The 22,654-nt window shown below is 46.3% G+C and overlaps 1 protein-coding gene across 1 annotated transcript in view; it reads right to left on the reverse strand.

The window, feature by feature from the left end:
• Positions 1-22,372, reverse strand: part of LOC138489264 (zinc finger protein 3-like) — a 100,611-nt gene extending 78,239 nt beyond the window's left edge. The window contains exon 1 of the mRNA XM_069616959.1: positions 22,270-22,372. The gene's annotated coding sequence lies outside the window, so the exon portion shown is untranslated. The remainder of the gene's footprint in view (positions 1-22,269) is intronic.
• Between the last annotated feature and the right edge of the window lie 282 nt (positions 22,373-22,654).

A 22,654-nucleotide genomic window follows, 5' to 3' on the forward strand; every position in this document is an offset into this window, starting at 1 on the left:
GGCGGTTTTTACACCTGCTTTTAGCGGGTGTAAAAAACCATGGCGGTAAGGGAACTTGGTGTTAATTACGCCACCGTAATTTACGGTGGCGTAATTAACGCCTTCCCCACTCCCATTATGCCCTATGGGGCAAAAATGGGAATGGGGAAGGGTAAATGGGGATTGGGGATTTACCGCCCCGCCAAGGTCGGAATGGGGCGGTAAATCCCCTTACCGCCATGGCGTTAACGTAGTTAGCACCATGGCGGTAAAGTCACGGCCCTGGCGGTAACTTACCGCCAGGGTCGTAATGAGGCCCAATGACCGCAGAACCACAAACGAAAACAGAGAAGATGAGACTGCCTGCCATAAAAACCTTCACAGAAGACAGTGGGAGAAAATAAGAAGAATGAAGAGAAAGACCAACAGAAGCAGTCATTGTCATGTTCTGTATGGCAGATTCTTATCCCGCGAAGTATTCCAACATGGCCGCCATATCTGACGATCATTACAAACACAACAGTCTAGATGTTCTATCCCAGAACACACTGCAGCTCACTGACGTCACATCCTCCCAAGCAGCTTATCAACAGTATCCTCCAAGAGTCCAGTGCGTTGCTACTCTCTTAGGAGTATACAAGCGCTACGTGAGTTAGTTTGTTGCAATTTACCTATCCTTGTCTCCTTACTCCTGACTCCTTCTGGCACTCTCTTTACCTCACTAATTCTCCCTTCTATTCTTGATCTGCAGACCGCTACGGAAGTACAAGAGAAGATTTTACCCGATCTCGGACGAGTTAAACCACGCCCCTTAGGAGCGCGGTTCCAGCCAGTTTCACTTTTGATCGGCATTCAGATCCTCGCTTTCCACGAGGTATTCCGTTGCGCTTTATATTAATCCTCCTTCCATCGGCAGTCTAGGGTATTCCGTAATCGGTTGTTCCCTTTTCATGTTTTCATTCTAGCGCGGTTTCCTACCACAACATCCCAGGCTTACAGCCACTCCCCCGTGAGCTGTCTCCGGGAGGCTTCCTTTGTTTACAAACTGGTAGGCTTTATATTTTGTTTAGTTGCCCCTTTGTTACTATTGTCTTATGATCTTTTAGCTATTTCTCATTCTACCCTGTTTTGTATTCATACTGTTCTCCTTAGCCCATCTACTCAGTATTTCTGGGAACTCCAGGTGACCTCCCCTTTCCTTCTTATCGATTACCCAGGACGCATCTCTTCCTACAAACTGGGGGTAAGACATAGAACAGAAGAGTCAAAGGGGGTCTGACAAATTGATAGACAAGGAAATTATATCCTACTCTAACCTACTCTAACCTTTATCTTCGTAGCCAGACCTTAGTCTCATTTGCTAAGAAGCCACCAACCACAGAAGGCGGAATTGCATCTCGCGCTGGAACATCTCGGGGAGACAACGCTCTCTAGCAGCTCTCCGCAGGGTTTTATCCCCCGTGAGGGTTTCCCTGGGAACCTCCCGGGATCAAGCCTTTGAGCAGGACTCTGGAGAGGTTTTCAGGGGAATTCCTAATTACTGCAGGGAAAGTCATAGAGAGATTCATTCCAGGAAATCACCAGGCCACAGGACATTTCTCTTCGTCAATTCAGTCCAGGTAGGTGATTTTCTGTTTTCCTTCTCTGTTCACCTGGAGCAAATGACATTTATATCTAACAAATTATAATCTCTGACAGTCATATCAGAAACCCTTAAGAAAACAGAAACGGCCTCAGAAAAACTCTCCGCAAGGACACAAATGTTAGTAGACTTATTATTCCCATACATAGCCAAAGCGAGGAAACTACAAGAGGAAATGAAGAACAAAACGGCAGAGACTGTATTGACAGGCACACATGTTCTAACACAAGGGACAAGTACCAGGTCTACAATACAGCCATATACCGGACCAGTGTCAGGCTGGTTGGCATGGGAATTTGCACGCAGCAGAGAAAAGATGCATGTGGACCAGGAAAGAGCAGCCAGACTCCTGTCCACTCAAATGGCGCAGATGAAGAAGCCTGCACAATGGCCAGGATACCTGAAAACCCTCCACCAAGAAAGAGCAATACAGATGTATTCAGAGATGTAGTAATAGCAAACTAAATGAAAACCTTAAGAATCAAGAGACGCATGCATGAAGACGACACCGAACTGAACGATTACCTGGACAGCACAGCACACTTAGGTAACATTTGGTACCAGCACATGAAGGAAGTTGGCAGATGAAAATCCGAAGGGGAATGCTTCGTTTGTGCACTCCTACCGTACAGCATGGGAAAGTCCAAGATCTTTGTGGCAGTAGAAACTGATGTCCCGACAGCACACTGTCTCTCACACATAGCAATGTGCAATACCAGAGGCCAGTTCATGGGAAGTGATGCCTCATTGATATGGGCAATTGAAACAGCTTATCCCGATGAAGATGACTATCTCCAGGACATTAAGATGAGAAATAGAGCCCATACTAGGAATCACGTGATCAGGTACGAGAAGCCTGGAGTTAAAGGAACGGGAATAAGATGGGAAGTAAACCCGAGACTGAACGTCCAAGGGAAAACTCCAGAAGAGGCTCAAATTTGGAAAAACAGAGGTCAAATGTAGATTTGGAGAACAGTACTTTCACCAAACGGATGCGAGCAAGGAGTAGTGATCTGCCGAGCATGGATGGTCCTCGGAGCCTGCAAGGAAGCCATTGAAAACTCACAAAGACTGTGCAAACCACTATGGCCTAAACCTACAAGACTACTGACATGGGTCAAAGACAGAGGAGGACCCTTTCAGATAGTGCCACTAGAAAGTCCGAAATTGTGCTTCAGGAACAATGGCACAAGAAAGATGGGAGAGAATCAGAACTGCGGACCAATTTCTGAGGCCCCAGGAATGACTCATGGGACTGCAGTGATCATGGGTCATTATTGGGCATGTGGACCTAAAGCATACATCAGACTGCCGAAAAACTGGGGAGGCATATGCACAATAGTGAATGTCCACAATCCAGCATTAGTAATCCCGAAAATTGACCTGTTCATTGACAGTTTCCCGAAAACAGATGCTCATCTGAGGAAGAGGAGATCTGTGGAACTGATAACTTGAATGAAGAGAGAAAACTACTTCTCTGCTAAATCAGAAGAAGCCTTTCATGCAATCCCATATGAACACGGGCTGGTCAGCCTCACCTCATCACTGTTCACAATGATTTTCATGCCATGAATCCAAGTTGGAGTAAGCACTAAATGGTTGCAGATAACCAGATGGGAGTTACTGCAAACCATCAACACGACAATAAAAGGATTCAATGCAATCAAGGAAGAGTTAAGAGCCATCCGACTGATGACTCTCCAGAACAGATATGTACTTGACATGATCACAGCTATGGATGGAGGAATTTCCGCATAAATAGGAGAATCATGTTGCACGTTTATACCTTCTAACGATGAGGAAAATGGAACTTTAACAGAAGCTATACGTATGCTAACCTGCAAAACCAGATGATCAATGAAACCGACGAAGGTGATGATGACAGGTGGTTTACATCACTGTTTTCATGGGTTCCACAATGGATGGTGGATGCATTCACATTCTTGGAAGCCCTGCTAGTGATTATATTACTGGGAGTTTGTGCGATCAAGATAATACTCTCGCAATGCCAGAAAACATGCGAAGAAAGCCATAGGGATGAAGATCATGATTGATGTCAAACCAGGATGGAAGCCAAGAGATCTGACTGATAAAGAAATAAGAGACTTCGTGAAGGCTAGCAAGCACGCACCAGAAGGTACAAAGTTTCTTTATCCCAGAAAACGCAGAAATTATGAAGGAAAATGGATTTACTGCAGCCCACATGGACAATGTCAGCTGATGACATGGAACAAAGACGAACATGTAAGAACAGCAGGAAGCCTGAAAGGAGTGATAAAAATATGGACTCCAAAGAGACACTTCTTCAAACCATCATGTACAAACCCAGAAGATGAAGAAGGAATGAACCCAGAAGACGAAGTGAAGATAAATACAGAGGAACAAAGTGAGATGAATCCAAAGGAGGAAGTGAAAGTGGTCGATGAATCACCCAGGGGGCGGCGTGTAGAGGTGTTCCCAAATAAAGCCTGCACTCCAGTTGCCCATTTTGAAGTACCAGGAACATTCACACCGAAATATGTGACGTATGATGAGAAAATAAACCAGCAGAGAGCCGCAGTTGGGCTCTGCCCAGTACCTAGCAGAAGAACAATACCTATTGGAGTACCAATAACCAGACAACCATGGACAGTAAGGTAACCATTAAGAAAAACCTACTAGCAAATGAAACGAAATGAAGATTGCTTAAGTACTGTCCAGGAAGAAACCAAAAAGTCCTTAATGGAAGATGAATGGTGACCTCACAAGGGCCTGGACTAACGCACCCATAGAAGATATGACGACCCAAGAATGCCATGCGTAAAGTTATCACGAAACTGAAAGAAGAGAACGTCGATGAAAGACAAAGGAGCTTAAACTGTAAGCAGGATGAAGATATTCAACCCGCTAATGCTTGTACATATGCTTGTAACCGCAAGAAAGCTAAGAAAACAGTGCAGCTTGCTATGCTAAGTAGAAGAATAGAGCGGCAAGCGCCATTATACACAATCTACCTCAAAACGAAGCATGTCATATAAGTGCAAGTCCACTTTACACAAAAGCAGAATTAACTCAGGTTACTAGAAGTCAAGCAGGACAGGATTTGTATTCCAGCTAAAACGAGAAGAGATGGCTGAATCGAAACTCAGTAGAGGCAACGTGAGCCAGGAAGAGCCAAGGTCAGACCAATAGAAGGAGCGAACAGTAGCTTTGCGGAATCAAAACTTAAGAACACAATAGCCTATCTCAGCACGGGTTCACACTTACGCCTGGCTGTCGCTCAGACAGAGATATCATTACTTTTTCTGAAAAGATACAGTTTTGAGGCCGACCACAACCAACTAATTGACACATAGCCACTAAAGTAATGATGGACTGAGGGAAGGCAGGGTAAATCTTAGGGCACCCTGCACCTGGCTGACCGTTCTACGTGGTGCTAAGTAAAGTGGAGCTTTATGCATGGGGTTGAAGCCAACACAATCACAATGGACCAAATAATCTAGGGTTCTATAGATAGTAGAACCAATGGGACGTCGTACTCATAGTGACGTCTACTAGAGTAATGATAGAAGGAAGGGCTTAGATGCCCACCTGATAGTGTTCATCCAATCCTCTTACTCCGTTACCATATACAAATATAGTACCTATAGTAAAGTTACCTTCTCCTAACCAACAGAATTGCATGTTAACCTTTGAGTGTTACACGTCAATGATGACGAGTTGTGGGTATAAATGTTACTGTTTGTATGAAGTTCGAGGAAGTTGAAGCGAGACGGACTATCGCATCCCTGTTGATTTCCATGTTTCCCCGTGTTTTGTACGTGTCATTAAACTCCCCTTTGCCAAACCATTGAGTTGTCCTTATTGATTGGTGTTGGAGTAAGAAAACCTGCACCCACATCCATCTTAAGGTGCAGCTATCTTGTCTTAAAGTACTCTGGAGCAAACCCTGACTCTATGGGCCGGCCGGGGGTCTCCCTAGTACAGAGCTCTTTGATGGCTACACTGTAGGATGAGCACTCATGTGAGGAGCATGTCTCAGACCTATACAAATAAATAAACAAGTGAGGCAACTCACACTATCTAGAAAAAAGTCCAACATACGAACCAGACACCAACCTCCCAAGTATTACTGCGTGTCTATGGGTAGCCATCAGGTGCTCTATCAGTTCAGAACATCTCTCCTCTGCAGTGAAGATACATGAGGATCATCAAGTTCCATAACATTGTGACAGACTTCAGACATGGAACGACCTCTTCCCTGACCCCCCAAGGCTGGATTGCCATGAAACCGCAGTAAAGAGACTAAGCCGACAAGTATATGAGGAAGAGGTGACCCGGGCGTGAAGCAGGAGCAGTGGAGATGCAAGAGTGACATCAGCTGTGAGTGTTGCAGTGGAAGGAGGAAAAAAGTCAGGGGACCGAGGCAGAGGGATGACAAGAGAACAGACAGCTCGTGAAACAGCTCAAACGACAACCACAAATAATGAAAAGGTGGACAATACCAGAAACTGACTCCCAATGAAGACTGACAATGGGAGGGGCCTGTGAAGGCACAACATGCTAGTCTGGAAGATAACTAACAGGGTGTAGACAGGAAGGATTGAGGTAAGAGCTTAGGATCCAAAGGCCAGAGAGGCAGAGGCACTCACATTGTAGGCACGGTTGTAGCCATTGTTTCTGGGCATGTAAGAGTGAGAAAAGGCTTGTAAACCACAAACTTCAAGAAAGGGTGACTGCACCCAACAATCAGAGCAACACGGAATGACTCAAACTGAAGACCTAAAGACGAGCTGACAGAAGCCAAAAACCAAAGGAGGGAGAAGCACAGGGGACAAAGGCGCCGGCCAATAAGGAATATGTACACAGGCGGAATCTGATGGTATATGCTCGCGTTCCATCCTTTTTTGGAGAGCAGTCTTTAGGACACTCTAACACCTGCCATAAAAAAACTATATTAACCATGTATGTATGAACTTGTGGAATATATATTCAAACATAAACAAAGATATACATTCATAAATAAGCAAAAAGAAGTATATTTTCAACTAGATCGAGTATAAATGTACCAAGAAGGAGAGAAATTATTCCAGCAACCAACATGGAGTCTTTTTCAAGCAGTGCATTGTCCAGTTTGTGCCAACTCCTGCCTACATTCTAGAGTTTTTGCCGGTGGATGAAACTGCAAATCTGCTCACCAACTCTGAAGCTAGCAGGGTATGAGAGTATGTTACGTTTCCCTCCCACGCTGATGGTTTTGCCTCTCAAACACGGTCATTTATCCATTATTCCTTAGCTCACATCGCTGAAAAGCGCAAATTTGTAGGATTCACACCAAACTACATCCCTCATCTCTCTAAGAAAAACCTGGACTCTGGACTGCACAGGGCTTGAGAGCTGGGGCTAGCATGCCTTTCCTTAGCCCAATTTAACTAGCACAGTCAAGCGGGGCAATTCCCTGAGGGACTCAAACATTGTTCAGCACAAGTCTAGTCTGGACCCACATCTTTGTACTAGCTGTCAACTGATAGGATTTGAACATTTTTGCTAATCAGCCTTAACAAAGCGGTGGGCTACCAGACTGGAGGAACGGATGTGACCAGGAAGGCTTCATTCAGGGCCATCCTAGATGGGGCAACTGCAATTGTACATCGTGCAATCCTGGCTCAAAATTCAGATAGCATAATCAGTTATTTTTGACTTCACAGTGTTGCTGATGCATTTCAGATACAGCAACGTATTCTTCTTCTTGGGCTATATAGCTGTTCCTTTAGTTCAATATATAAATTCATTGTAACCTACAAAAACACAACGATATTCTTAGTCAAGCAAGCATTATTATACATTCGAAGACCACTCTCAGATTAAAATAAATCAAATGACTAACCTCTAGTATTCATCAATGTCTCCCAGTTTATATGCCTAAAGAAAAAAAGGGCATACAACCAAATTATCTCAAACGGAAACGTTCCTCATTAACCATTCCAAACTCAATGTGTGCTCACCCGACTTTGGTTAGCCAAACATGACGTTCCAGCAACAAGTTTCAGGAAAGACAATGCATGGCGGCTTGCAAACCTAAACAAGAGATTTCACCAATAAATCAACACACAAGTGCCCACGGGTAACAGCTTACGGGCGTAGGCACTGCCATTAAACTCACTTACTTACATCTAATGAGTTGAAGCATGAGCAGCGGAGCGGCAGACCAGCGGAAACCAGTCGGGTGCCGCGCGTCCCTTATTTATGACCGGCGCTCTCATGTCGAGAGCCGGAGTGAAACCAAGCTGTCAACCGAAAGAGCGGTGGTCATCTTAAAATGATGTCAATAATACAGGTAAGAGAGTGTACAGAACACAAAAAACATTTGAAAGAGAATTGTGGAGGCTCAATGCCCCCCTCACAATCTATACAATAAACTATTCATTGATCTTCTCAATACATCCATAAAACGTTGCTGAAACAAATTGTATTTCTTGCTATTGCTTATGCATATTAATATTCACAATATAACACTAAGCCAATTGGGGCTCCTGGGTGAAAATCCTGTTCACAATCTAATCAGAGGTACACTCATTCAGTGTCCCACATGTTACCTTACATGTACTGGACTCAATCAAAGAAACTATTTGAAGCCATAAGATGTTACATAATCGCTTGCACGTTATAAATAATTCCCCAAATTCAAGTAACTTTTCAGAAGTTTCAAATAATTACGATCCACTGTGTAGCGACCTCCTATGCTTGTACTGCTCTTTCATGACTTAAAAAGGATGAACCCCGTACATTCGTACTATATAGCACTTGTCAAAGGCTTTCAAAGAGATACAGAAAACACTATTCAATTCAAATTACTGTGAAGATTCTTTGTCCCCAAAAGTCATTAATATCTAGGATAGCATACTGTTAAATTAACTTACTAATGCCAATGGATATAGCATAGTAAGGAGTCTGAGGGGTGTAATGTCATCTGGTAATGCTTAGGGGGACTTCATAGGAAACTGCTCAAACATTATCGTGATGTTCCTATGTAACATGATAGATCCCACTCATTGTTCAACCCATGAGGGATCGGGGCATAGATAGATAGATAGATAGATAGATAGATAGATAGATAATAGCAATCTATGCTATCTCACTCTGTAAAAGTTTCTTCTGCAGATCACCCCCTCTTTTGGATGTAACCAGACGTTCTATAATTAAACAGTGTAACTGGGCGACATTATGTTTTGCTTCAGAAAAATGATGATGTTGGACTTATGCTCCGTCCAGCGCGTTTTGGCTCTTCGTGATGTTAGCCCTACATAATAAAGTCTGCAGGGACATTTAAGGCCACATTGCTAGAATCACAGGTACTTGAATGTCTCAAAAATATTTTTTTTGCCTGAATATGGGTGTGTAATGTAATTGCCCTTACTAATGCTGCCACAATGTTGGCAGTTATGACATGGCTTGGTACAAGCTGAATTTGATCAGAAGAGCATACCTAATTCCCAATATACTGGGACACAGCCATGTCATAACTGCCAACATTGTGGCAACATTATGAAGGGCAATTACATTACACACCCATATTCAGCAGGCAAAACAATCTTATTGAGACAACATTCATAGATGAGAATACATCATGTGTCTGCACGTCATAGATCAGAGTGCACTGTGATGAATCTAGCAACACGGTGACTGATTCCCTGGAGGGAAGCTTCTCTTATGTGGCTAGGGAAAGGCAGAAGCTACCTGACTGTGACCCTGGGGTGGCTATCTGCGGGAGGACCACGACCGGAGGTCAAACTCCAGGGAGACAGAAAAATACTGAACTTGAATAATCATTCAGCTGTAATTCTTAATGACACCAATGTGGCTTTGCAACATTCCTGTATGACTTCCTGTGATGTAGATAGAGAATTCCTGGGTTCTCACGGCCAAGAACATTATTTATCCCCTGCCCCTCTTGTGTAGTACTGAGACGAGGAAGAGGGACGGAGTAATGAGGATGACCAAGAGCGGTAAACCAACGTGGCGTTCTAGTCTTTGGAAAATGCTAACCAATAACTGGATATTTAAAACTGACACAGCTGAATAAAACGTGAGAGAGACTGCGACTGCTGCTGAATCCAACTAGTTCTGATGCAGGTTGGGACACCGGAGGCGCACAGACTGCAGCGCGGAGGCTGACGAGAACGGCATGCAGAGAAATCAAGCCGAGAGAATGTTGCTGCATTATTTCCATGGGGAGCTGGAGCCGGCAAACACAGAAAATGGCAATGCAGGAACCATACCCCTTTAAGGCTAACTGAGATCCAGAGAGTGAAAGATTGGAACATTTTAAAGAACTGTGTGCTTAAGGGAGACTCGATGGAGGAGTCGTCACCCTTGAAACTGTGAAGTAAAACATTGAATGAAAGGAGAAACGCAGGGTAAGAGTCGCCCCCCTGTGAAGAAGCAGAACATGATTGACTCTTTCCGGAAGTACTGAATAGACAAGAAACATAGGGAAAGAGAGGACCCTTTTTCCTGGTGGACCTTTTGTTCCTTTTCTTTTCTGCAACTTAGAACTTTAAGTTTGGAACTTTAAAAGAAAGCTATAAGTGTAGTGTATAGCTTACAGAAATCCCCGTGTTGTATATTGAGTTTAGCGTGTACAGGTCAGTGTAGGCTTTTGGACACAGGAGAGACGATGCTTTTTGGTTTAACATCCTGACACAGACGTTCATTCGTTTTGTTGAGGCAGGGAGTCCCCCTTTCTTCATTTCACCTTAATAAGCCTATGACCAAAAACATAATGCCACTGTGTCTGACTCTTACTCTTTATCCCTTACAACACCCTCTGTCACATTGCACAGGAGAGTATTTCATCAGCCATCCACCTCCTAGATGATGAACGCCCTGCATCTGCACATCATAGGTCAGTGTACACCCTCAGTCACACCTCACAGGAAAGGGTATTTCATCGTCCAGCCATCTCATCGATGAGAATACGTCATCAGTCCACACATAATAGATCAGAGTACACCCTCAGTCACATCTCAGAAGATAGAGCCTTCCATCAACCACCCCCCTCCTAGATGAGAATACGTCATGTGTCTGCACATCAAAAATCAGAGTACACCCTCTGTCACATCCCACAGGTGAGAGTATTGCATCAGCCACCGGCCTTCTAGATGAGAATACGTCATCTCTCACATTGCACAGGCAAGATTATTCCATCAGCCACCCACCTCATAGAGTCATGTGACTGCACATCATAGATCAGAGTACACCCTCAGTCACATCTCAGAAGATAGAGCCTTCCATCAACCACCCACCTCCTAGATGAGAATACGTCATGTGTCTGCACATCATAGATCAGAGTACACCCTCTGTCACATCCCACAGGTGAGAGTATTGCATCAGCCACCGGCCTTCTAGATGAGAATACGTCATCTCTCACATTGCACAGGCGAGATTATTCCATCAGCCACCCACCTCATAGAGTCATGTGACTGCACATCATAGATCAGAGTACACCCTCAGTCACATCTCAGAAGATAGAGCCTTCCATCAACCACCCACCTCCTAGATGAGAATACGTCATGTGTCTGCACATCATAGATCAGAGTACACCCTCTGTCACATCCCACAGGTGAGAGTATTGCATCAGCCACCGGCCTTCTAGATGAGAATACGTCATCTCTCACATTGCACAGGCGAGATTATTCCATCAGCCACCCACCTCATAGAGTCATGTGTCTGCACATCATAGATTGGAGTGCACCCTCAGTCACATGCAACAGGAGAGAGCATCCCATTAGCCCCCCACCAGAGAATACATAATGAGTCTGAATATCATAGATCACAGTAGACCCTCTCTCACATCTCACAGGAGAGAGAGTATTCCATCAGCCACTCACCTCATAGAGTCATGTGTCTGCACATCATAGATCAGAGTACACCCTCTGTCACATCCCACAGGTGAGAGTATTGCATCAGCCACCGGCCTTCTAGATGAGAATACGTCATCTCTCACATTGCACAGGCGAGATTATTCCATCAGCCACCCACCTCATAGAGTCATGTGTCTGCACATCATAGATCAGAGTACACCCTCAGTCACATCTCAGAAGATAGAGCCTTCCATCAACCACCCACCTCCTAGATGAGAATACGTCATGTGTCTGCACATCATGGATCAGAGTACACCCTCTGTCACATCCCACAGGTGAGAGTATTGCATCAGCCACCGGCCTTCTAGATGAGAATACGTCATCTCTCACATTGCACAGGCGAGATTATTCCATCAGCCACCCACCTCATAGAGTCATGTGTCTGCACATCATAGATTGGAGTGCACCCTCAGTCACATGCAACAGGAGAGAGCATCCCATTAGCCCCCCACCAGAGAATACATAATGAGTCTGAATATCATAGATCACAGTAGACCCTCTCTCACATCTCACAGGAGAGAGAGTATTCCATCAGCCACTCACCTCATAGAGTCATGTGTCTGCACATCATAGATCAGAGTACACCCTCTGTCACATCCCACAGGTGAGAGTATTGCATCAGCCACCGGCCTTCTAGATGAGAATACGTCATCTCTCACATTGCACAGGCGAGATTATTCCATCAGCCACCCACCTCATAGAGTCATGTGTCTGCACATCATAGATCAGAGTACACCCTCAGTCACATCTCAGAAGATAGAGCCTTCCATCAACCACCCACCTCCTAGATGAGAATACGTCATGTGTCTGCACATCATGGATCAGAGTACACCCTCTGTCACATCCCACAGGTGAGAGTATTGCATCAGCCACCGGCCTTCTAGATGAGAATACGTCATCTCTCACATTGCACAGGCGAGATTATTCCATCAGCCACCCACCTCATAGAGTCATGTGTCTGCACATCATAGATTGGAGTGCACCCTCAGTCACATGCAACAGGAGAGAGCATCCCATTAGCCCCCCACCAGAGAATACATAATGAGTCTGAATATCATAGATCACAGTACACCCTCTGTCATATCTCACAGGAGAGAGAGTATTCCATCAGCCACTCACCTCATAGATGAGCGCATTTTTGTGTGTGGAATCAGTTTGTGGTGTGTACCTGGATTAAATACAGATAATATTCTAGCAGTAATCTTCATTACTCCTAGTCATTCAATACCTAGTCCCAGTACTTACGTTATGATGGTGTCCCGCATTCCCGACAGACTTAGCCACTTAAAAGTTCTAATTTTTTAGGCCCCATTCCCTAACCCACCCTGTACCAAAAAGGGGAAGTCTCACATCCCACTTCCTAGAATACCAAGATATAGGATGTGACAAGATACAGGTACAGAGGTTGGGGGTGAATCCTAAGTACTGGGACGATGAAGAGTAGGACAGGAGTAACAAAGATTACCAGTAAGCAATCCTGGCATTACCTCCACGTCCTTCTTCCTCAACCCAGTAACTACTTTATGAAGTATGCCAACTATCATCACAATGAGGCACGCACGGATCACACAGACTATGGAATTGGGATGCAAACCAAAAACCTATTTATTTCTGTGACCAGATCAACAAGAAACAGCACTCAAAACCGAGCAGGCAAAAGACTGATCCTAATGGTAAAGACAAATCAGATGATAATATCTAAAGAACGTGAGAGGGGATGCACAAGTTGCTGCATTACAGATGTTGAGAATGGATGCTCTGCACGCTTCAACCCAAGAGGCTGCCATCCATCCCCTTGTGGGCCTAGCCATGGTGCCGGGGAAACACTAAAACCCGCTCAAGGAATAATCCAGGGAGATTGTTTGCTATGCTAAAGGCAGTGGCTGATCGTAAGGGAGGAAGCCTTATGTAATAAACAAACAGGGTGAAGAGTGAAATTCTGCTGTTCGTTCCAGGTAGATCAGAAGAACACTCCCGGCATCCAGATGAGCCAAAGCACTGGCCTCATCTTTGGACAAAAACAAAGAGAAGGAAGGAATCACCATTTCTTTGGACAAATGAAAGGAAGAGACTACCTTCGGTGATGGACTAAGGGGAGAACACTTAGTGAGGGGCAGAGGAGAGTCCCTAGTTACCCAATGTACATAGCTGACACAGCAGCCACCAAAAAGGCAGTCTTGAGGGTAGAAACTTCACATGGAGGGCCTGATGCACCAGAGAGGAGTAGGGTTAGGGAGGGAGAGGGACAGAGAGAGCGAGAGAGACACCCTCCACCCCCAGGTCAAGAAACTGAAACCTTTTAGAAGGCAGTCTATAGTGAGAGCGCCAGGGCCCATCCCGACCTGGTTCCCGAAAAGGCCCTAACCACGGTCAATTGTGCTCTAAGGGAAGAATGAGTCAACTCTAGATCAGATCAAAGCCCTCTTGTAGACATTGGGAAAGAGCCCCACCAAACATTCCAGTGGGAGGAACCCGTCTCCTACAACATGTGACAAAGGAGTTTCATTGACATGCATAAGAGGCAAGGGTAGAAGGGCAGCCAAAATCCGGAGCAGAAGAAGCTCTGCCCTCAAACCCTCCCATTCTATAGCCAAGTCCCCCCATAGCCAATTGGCCAGTGGGGAGCCGTCCAGGAATAACTGGGGAGAAACATGAGGGAGGAGGATGGGTGGAGAAACAGACATTTGAACCAAATAAGCAAACCAACCCCTCTGGAGCCCCTAGAGAATCGTCAAGGCATCCACCCTCCTAGAAGGAAGCAGATGTAAAATATGGCCAAAGCAGACCTATCCACCGTGGGAACACCCAAGTGCTGGCACTGGAAGGCCCACCTCAAAGACCTACATTCCATCTAAGATGGGCATGAACGGCTTAGAGCATCCACCAGAGTTTGCTACCTGTGACACATGGACTGCCCTGATACAAAGGAGAATTCCTCTACCCAAGCCCCCATGGAATAAGCAATTATGTTCACTGAGCTGGCCCTCATTTTCCCCTTATGGTTGATATAGGCCAAGGCCGATGTACTGTCTTGTCTACCCTGATCTAAAAATTGCAACTCTGCAACTTCAACTTGAAGCGACGAAGGGCCCATCATGCTGCCTCCAGGTCCCTGCACCTCGATAAATGAGGGCTCTCCGAACAGGTCCAGCAGCCTTAGCTGATTTCTGGTTTGATGCTACTCCCTGCCACTGGCAGGTTCTCCCTTATGAGCCGCCACCCCACTTGATCTGCCCAGAAAGAGGACATAGGGATCAAAGACTTAAAATTCCTGGATCGGGGTGCCTAGTGTCTGTGCAGGTGAGAGAGAAGGGTTTGAAGATGTAACTAGGCCCAATGGGTTTCAAAGGATGTGACTGCCATCAGTTCCTAGATTCTCAACCAGAAGTGGGCATTTTCCTGATGAAGTTGACATAATATCTGAACCCCCTCCTGGAGGGAGAGGGTGCTATCATCTGGGAAGTGAACTCAGCTGGTATCTATGTGGAAGACAGCCTATAACTAGTAATGTTGGTGCCGGAGTCGGCAACAACTTTGTCATGTTGACAGAAAGACTATGAGAGATTAGAAGGTCAAATGTTCTGAGTTCACTTCCCTCTGTGTCCGTACTGGAAGTTCTCTGGATTAACCAATTATCCAAGTAAGAATAGAGGGCTATCCCTTCCTCTTGCAGTTTCCCCACCCGTGGTGCCAACACCTCAGTGAAGAAACGAGAGGCATATTGGAGTGCAAAGGGAAGAGCCTTAAACTGAAAATGATCCTGGGCCACTGTGTACCTCAGAAACTGCCAGCAGGGGGATGTATGGGGAGGAGGGGAGTGAAAATAGGAATTGAGGAGATCAAGTGAACCCAACCAGCCTCCCATTGAGGTGATTGGAAAAATATGATGCAAGGTTTCCATCTTGAAGGGAATCTTTTAAACCACTTAATTTACCCACCTTATACTGATGACCAGGTGAACACCTATTGTTTATTTGGGCACCAAGTTGATGATTGAATAACAGATCAAAGTCCTCTTCCCAGGAGGAACCTCCACAATATCTCGCTTGGTAAGAAGAGACTGGATTTTCCCCAAACAGAGCCACTTTATTTCTGGGATCACTCAGCAGAAGGATGAGAATTGCCTCAGTCCTTTCCAGGGTTGATGAAAATGATATCGTGTACATTGGGAGACCGTGTGCGATACCCAGGAGTTTGATAAGGTGGTTTTTCCATAGCTGAGAGAATTACAACCGTCTGGCCCCCACATTAGGGAGAATATAGTCAGGAAGGCTGAGGCTTGACCATCAGAGCTTCACATTTACTTATTGAAACTAGGGAAACACTGTGATTGTCTGTGAACACTAGACTGCACTCACCTGCATCCAGTGTGTAATGTGCCCGGGAGTGAGAAATCTGCCTGGCTCACCACAACTCGGATTTCTCAATATGGCAGTGGTAACCTGCATGCTTGGCCTGTTTATCGGAACACAATAGCTATGATTCTAAGTCATCACCAAACAACCTGGAACCCATAAAGGGGAGACCTAAGACCACAGACCTTTCTGTATTGTCAGTTTTCCAGTACCGAGTGTAAACATGCCTCCTGGCATGAATCGTGATCCCCATGGCCAAAGATGCTGTTGGCCGGCATGTGCATTGTATAAATCAAGTATGAACAATCGGCACCCTCTTACATTCTATCATGAAGAGCCTGAAAGACCTCTAAAAGGGATTTGGCCGTATACGATAGATATGTCCCAGTATGCATTGCCAGCTGTGAACCTACATAGGTTTCTTCAGAGGGGAATCAACTTTCTCGCCAGTCAGATGTCGTAGAGTGGTCACCTCTTTGAAAGACATGCAGGATCGACCTGTAAAAATTGCGAGTAGCGACTCCACCTCAACAGACACAGTTCAGTTAGCGTCTTCCAACAATGAGCACAGCCTTATCATAATCTGGAGGCAGTCGATCTCTTTGCCTTTCCAATCTCTCAGGTTCGTCTTCCTCATTGCACGCATCACAGGGAAACCCTTCTTAGGCCCATCATAGAATTGCTGGACAGTCGTGCTTTCTGCTACTTGTCCCAGTGTTGGGTCCTTAAATACATGCAATCAACAACAATTCTAGGACGTTATGAATGGCTTTCTGATCCAGCAGTAGCCCCCTGGGTCTACCCTCACCTTCAAAAGAAGAAGGTGAGGAGGAAGAGGTTGAGGGAGGGTCATTCTTGCCCTTAGACCCCTTCTGCTTCTGGGTCTTTTCTTCGTTCAGAGCCATCTTCATCAGTTTTAAGGTCTGTTCTCCAGCCCGAAACGGGTAACCTTTTGTAGTTTAGGAAGAGGCTCATCAGCATCAAAATAAGCACAGGAAGTGACAGAAAGACGTTTCCTGTTGTTTGCCCATGATCAGTTTGCATCAGGACTGCTAAGATCTCTGATCAGAATGGGATCATCAAAGATGGAGAAAAAGTGGATACTTCAAGTTCTACTGTGAGAACAACAGATTCCTCTTTATATATTTTTGGGATTTCCTTGCTGTTTCAAACTCAATCTCCTCTTCCAGTTGGGCGTTAGAGTCTGTAGACAATCACAAACCGAACCGCTAAGGCTGTTGGGGTCAAGAAGCTCGCTTTTGAGAAATAGTGCCCCAGGCACCCTCAGCCTCCTGGGTTTGTGCACACACATTGACAACCTCTTTGCCACCCCCTTTGGGTTGAGAGAGACGAGCCCTGTAGGAGCAGTCCCCACCTGGGAGAAGCCCAGGCAGGATCTGAGACCCTAGGTGCCCTGCACCATTGCTTTGAAGCCCACACACTAGTGGCCCAGCTCAACAGCTGTTACTGGTTGATGGGAGAGAAGAAGGAGTCTCGATTTCCCTGCCCACCACAACAAGGCAGTGTCCCCACATGGCCTGTTCATGCCAGGAGTGGGGCCTCTGTGGAGCCATCCATACCTGGACCTATTCAGGACCTGAGGGGGCCTGGGCTACTTAACTAGACGTCCATCCGCCCTCCTTCAACTTTCCTCCACTGTCCCCTGCTTGTCCATGGAGTGGGGAGCAGGAGTCCAATTGCCACCCCTGCTGCCCAGCAGCATGGATACCTTTATAGTGAGGAACCAGCTAGGACCATCTGGATGGACAGAGTAAGAAACAGTAAGTGGGGCATGAGACTGCCCCTTTTGGGGCAGGAAGGGTTATGGGTTGGAGCCTAAATTATTGGGAATTCTTGAGTGATTAAGGCCGTCAAGAAGACAGGCGACTCTATAAAGTAAGTACTGGGATGAGGAAGAGGGATGTGTAGGCAATTCTTCCTCTGACTGACTCTGACCCTGGAGGGTCCCTTCCTTTCTCATCCTGTGGCCAGGAGGTCCTGGGATCCTTCCCCTGCGATTCTTCCAGGGAAGGTAAGCCCCTTTGATGGCTTAAATTGCTCCGAACGCTATGCTGGGAGCAACAAGCTCCGTATTTCAACTTGAACATCAAATTGCTTTTAATGAATATGCTCCAAAGTCGTGCCCCTCAGCGCTTCCATCATGGGCTGTTTATTTTGCTTTGTACATTGTAAACTGTGTTAATCAGGCCTTTCCATCATGGCCGATCCCTTCCTCATGGTTCCAGTGGCCTCCCAGCAGCTCTGCCTGCCTGTCTATGATTAGTGCAACTACCTTATATATGCACCAATCGGGCGAGCCGGCAGGTGAATGCGGCCCACCTCCAAGGACCGTTTTAAGGCCCCTGGTTGCCAGATCATGAGGTGAGCCCCTCTGTTACCCTGTGATGTGCATAGATGTCCCCCAACCCCCTCTGTTGCCGTGTGATGTGCATAGATGTTCCCCCACCCCCTCTGTTGCCCCTTGATGTGCATAGATGTCCCCCCACCCCTCCGTTGCCCCATGATGTGCATAGATGTCCCCCACCCCCTCCGTTGTCCCGTGATGTGCATAGATGTCCCCCCACCCCCTCCTTTGCCCTGTGATGTGCACTGATGTCCCCCCACCCCCTCCACTGTCCCGTGATGTTCTTGATGTCCCCCACCCCCTCATATCAGGCAAGGGCCAAACTCTCTTCAAACTAGGAATCCTTCCTGATCAAGGATACTCACATCCAGGTTCTGAGCAAGATTAAAACCCTCGGGATGATTCTGGAAGCTTCTATGAGCGCGGACGCTCAAGCTCATTACATCAGCAAAAATTGCTTCTATTACCTTAGATTGTTGAAAGCTATTCAACCCTATTTGAGTGAAGATAACTGTGCTACCATAGCAAAAGCTACCATTCTATCACGCCTAGGCTATGGCAACACACTCTTACTGGGTGCTAACAAACAATGGGTTGTTAGATACCAACAGATTCAAAATAACGCAGTCAGGATAATTAAACACAAATCTAAAACCGAGCATATCAGCAACGCCAGAAAGGAACTTCATTGGTTAAGAGTAGAGGACAGAAAACAGTTCAAGGCCCTCACGCTGGTACATAAATGTATCTACAGGAAGGCGCCAATGTACCTTAAGTCTAAGATCTATCCTTATTTACCTAGCCGAGCGCTAAGATCAGGCGCATTAGGTACGGTGACCGTAGCACCTCACAAGCGCTCAAATGGTCTAGGGAAAGCTTTCCCGACAGTTGCTCCTGGAATCTGGAATAAATTGCCTGTAAATCTGAGATTGGAATCAAAACTCTTAACTTTCCGTAAGAAACTGGAAAAACCCACTTGTTTAAATGATCTGAACCTCGCGCTTTAGCTAGACACGCCCACATTTCAGTGAGGTTTACCACTAGTCTTGTGTATATGTTTTGTCAAGTAAGTAGTACCGGCGTATATGACTCCTCAGAGGATTGCAAGCTTTAAGAATGTGGGGACGCAGAAATGTCCCAAATGCAGTGAAGTCAATGCGGGCATGATACACATGTTCTGGGCATGCCCCGAAATAAAGAGATTCTGGGGAGAGGTGGGCCACCCCTTGAATGAGAAGGGCATTAAACTGGAAGTGGAGTCCCTGTGGGCATGCATGGTAGGGGGGGGGGTTTCCCAGGCTGCGCAAGTTGAGATATGTGAGCAATCTAAAGGACTTGGCCTACATTCTGGCCAAGCGCAGGATAGCTATGAGCTGGAAAGCCAGCCATAGACCAAAGGTTGAGAGTTGGTGGCAAGACCTTCAAAAATTGGCAGAAGGAGAGACTTTGGTGTGGGGCGAAGCAGTTAACAGAGGGGGGGTGACTTGGGTGAGTCATTGATGGCTTGGAGGCAACTAGTGGCCACACTATTTGAGCCAGCACAGGATGACTCAAAAGCAGAAGACGCCTCCAGTGACGCAGAAGTGCGCATACCTCCTGGTGATGGAACAGAGGTCGGTGTATAGTAAGCTCGGGTGGGATGGGGGAATAATTGGGGTGTGAGGAACATGTTATATTTTTGTTACATTTTAAGTTGTTGTTATTGTTTGATTTGTTGAGGTTGTTTTGATGAAAATCAATAAAAATTGTGTAAAAAAAAAAGAATGTAGTAGTGTTTATGTGAATGCGCCCCGATGCTCGCGAGCTAACAGTGCTATATAAATTAAAATAAATAAAATAGATGTCCTCCCACACCCTGTTGTCCTGTGATGTGCATAGATGTCCCCCCACCCCCTCTGCTGTCCTATGATGTTCATTGATGTCCCCCACCCCCATCGTTACCCCGTGATCTTCATTGATGTCCCTCTCACCCCCTCCGTTGCTCTGTGATGTGCACCGATTTCCCCCCACTGCCCCCGTTGACCCATGTTCTGCATAGATGTCCCCCAAACCCCTCTGTTGCCCCGCAATGTACATAGTTGTCCCCCCACCCCCTCCGTTACCCCGGGATGTGCATAGAGGTCCCCCACCCTATTCGTTGTCCTGTGATGTTCATTGATGTCCCCCACCCCCTCCGTAGCCGTGTTGCTCATAGATGTCCCCCCACCCCATGTTGCCCTGTGATGCTCATTGATGCCCCTCCGCCCCTCTGTTGCCCCTTATTGCTCATTGATGCCCCCCTGTGTTGCTCATTAATGTCCCCCCACCCCTCCATTGCCATGTGTTGTGGCTGGGTGTGGATGTTATGTGACTCCCCCCTTCTCTTCCCTGCTCTCTCCCTTCCTGCCTGGATTGGGCCCAGGTTGAGACTGATCATACTCAGCCTCTGTCACTGACTCCCCGATTAGTCGCCCGGGATGCTGTCTGTGTCCCCCTCCCCGGCCCAGCCCCTTGATACTGCCTTTGTCCACCCCTTCTTGTCCCCCACCCTTAGCACTTACGCTTCTTTCAAATATGTCACCTGCCGTTTGCTAGCTGCTTGTCTGTCTTCCCCTCCCCACTTCTGTTCCCACCCTCTCCTTTCTCCTTCCCCCTCCAGCACTACCTGAATTGTCGTCAGACCTAGTAAATTAGTCGCTTGTTCTGTTCTTCTCCTTCTCCCTCATTCCAATCTCCCACTCCCCCCACTCTCCCCTCTTGTTAATTTTCCGGCACCACCTCAATTGCCGTCAGGCATAGTAATGCAGCCGCTTGTCTGTCTCATTCTCTTGCCCACCCCACCCTATCATTGTCAATTTTGCTCTTACTCTTTCGTTTACATCCTCATGACCTATCTGATAGCAGCTTGTTTGTCTCCCTCCCTTCTCCTTTGACCCCACCATCCCCTTTCCCCTCCAGCACTATCTGAATTCTCGCCAGACCTAGTAAAATAGTCACTTGTTCCGTTCTTCTTCTTCTCCCTCATTCCAATCCTCCACTAACCCCCCCACCATTTTAATTTTCCAGCACTACCTCAATTGCCATCAGGCATAATAATGTAGCGCTTGTCTGTCTCACTCTCCCCCCCTCCTCATCTTTGTCTAGCACTTGCACTATCGGAAATGTCGCCTGATTATGATAGTTGATTTTTGATTTCACATTCTGAATGTATCAAGGACTGTAAGAATGTTCACTGTATTTTCTACCCATGTTCCCGCTTTGAAACACATTGTGTATAGGCGCTATACAAATAAACTATCAATATCAATATTAATGTGAGGCTCATTGGGTAGATTTGAGATCCTGGTGCAGAAAAAGAGTTTGTGGCATGTAGGAGTGAGCATGTTTGTGCCGTGGACGAAGGGTTTTTGATGTTTCAAAGAGGTGATGTTTGTGACATGGAATAAAGTCATATGATGTGTGAGGGCGGTTGGTGACATGGAATAAAGGTGTGCGGTGTTAGTGGTCAGGGTGATATTTGTGGTGTGGAATATGTGTAGGAGTGCAAATGTTCAGAGTAGATTGGCTGTGTGTTATGTGGAATAAATGCTTGTGGTGTGTTGAGGCATTGTGGTGTGACATGGTATTTGCCGTTTTTTGGCGCAATCGGGAGAGAGGTGGGGTTTGTGGTGTGGAATCAAGCGTGTGTGGTGTGTAAAGGTGGGTGTATTTGTTTTGTGAAATAATGATTTCCGATTTGTAGACATTGTAATCATTTGTGGTAGGTATAAGGTTTTGGTACTTGTAGGGTTGGCTATGTGTGTTGTGCAGTGAGGATTTATGATGTAGGACTACGTTTTTATCTTTTTTGAGAATGGTGGTATTTGAGGGTTTGTTATTTGTAGGGTTGGCTATTTGCGGTTTGCAGTAAGGATCTGTGAGGTGTACGAGTCGTGTGTCTGGTGCTGAATATGAGTGTGCGGTGGGTAAAGGTAATTGTGGTGTGGAGCAAGGTGTGTGTTTGTGCTCTGAGGCTAGAATACGCGTGTGTGGTCTAGGAAATCCTACCTTTGCTTGAAGCGCACCTACAGTTCTCTTTAATTGGTTGAATTTTCCGTAAGCGTCATCATCGAGCTGCACATCCATCCGGCCAGGCTAGACTTCCGGTTGCGTCCGCACGACCACTTGCAGTTCCGGGTTACGGAGGGCAGAGGCAGCACGAGCAGTGCAACTGAAGGCAGACTGGGCCTGCGGGCTCGTGTACTATCGGCCTTTGGGAGAGCCTTCTTCCTAGGACTGACTCTGAGGCCCATCTCTGGGATTTGCTTGATTTTAGCTTCGTGCTCCTTCGGGCGGGAAGGGGACTCTCCTTGACTTCCTTTCTAGCAGATGACTCCCCGCGGATGTGCACCGCCCCTGGCCACCGTTTTCTATGTACGCCCATGCGCCAATG

This window comes from Ambystoma mexicanum, chromosome 9 (genome assembly GCF_040938575.1).
Source record: "Ambystoma mexicanum isolate Mex_15411 chromosome 9, UKY_AmexF1_1, whole genome shotgun sequence".
NCBI classification, from domain to species: Eukaryota; Metazoa; Chordata; class Amphibia; order Caudata; family Ambystomatidae; genus Ambystoma; species Ambystoma mexicanum.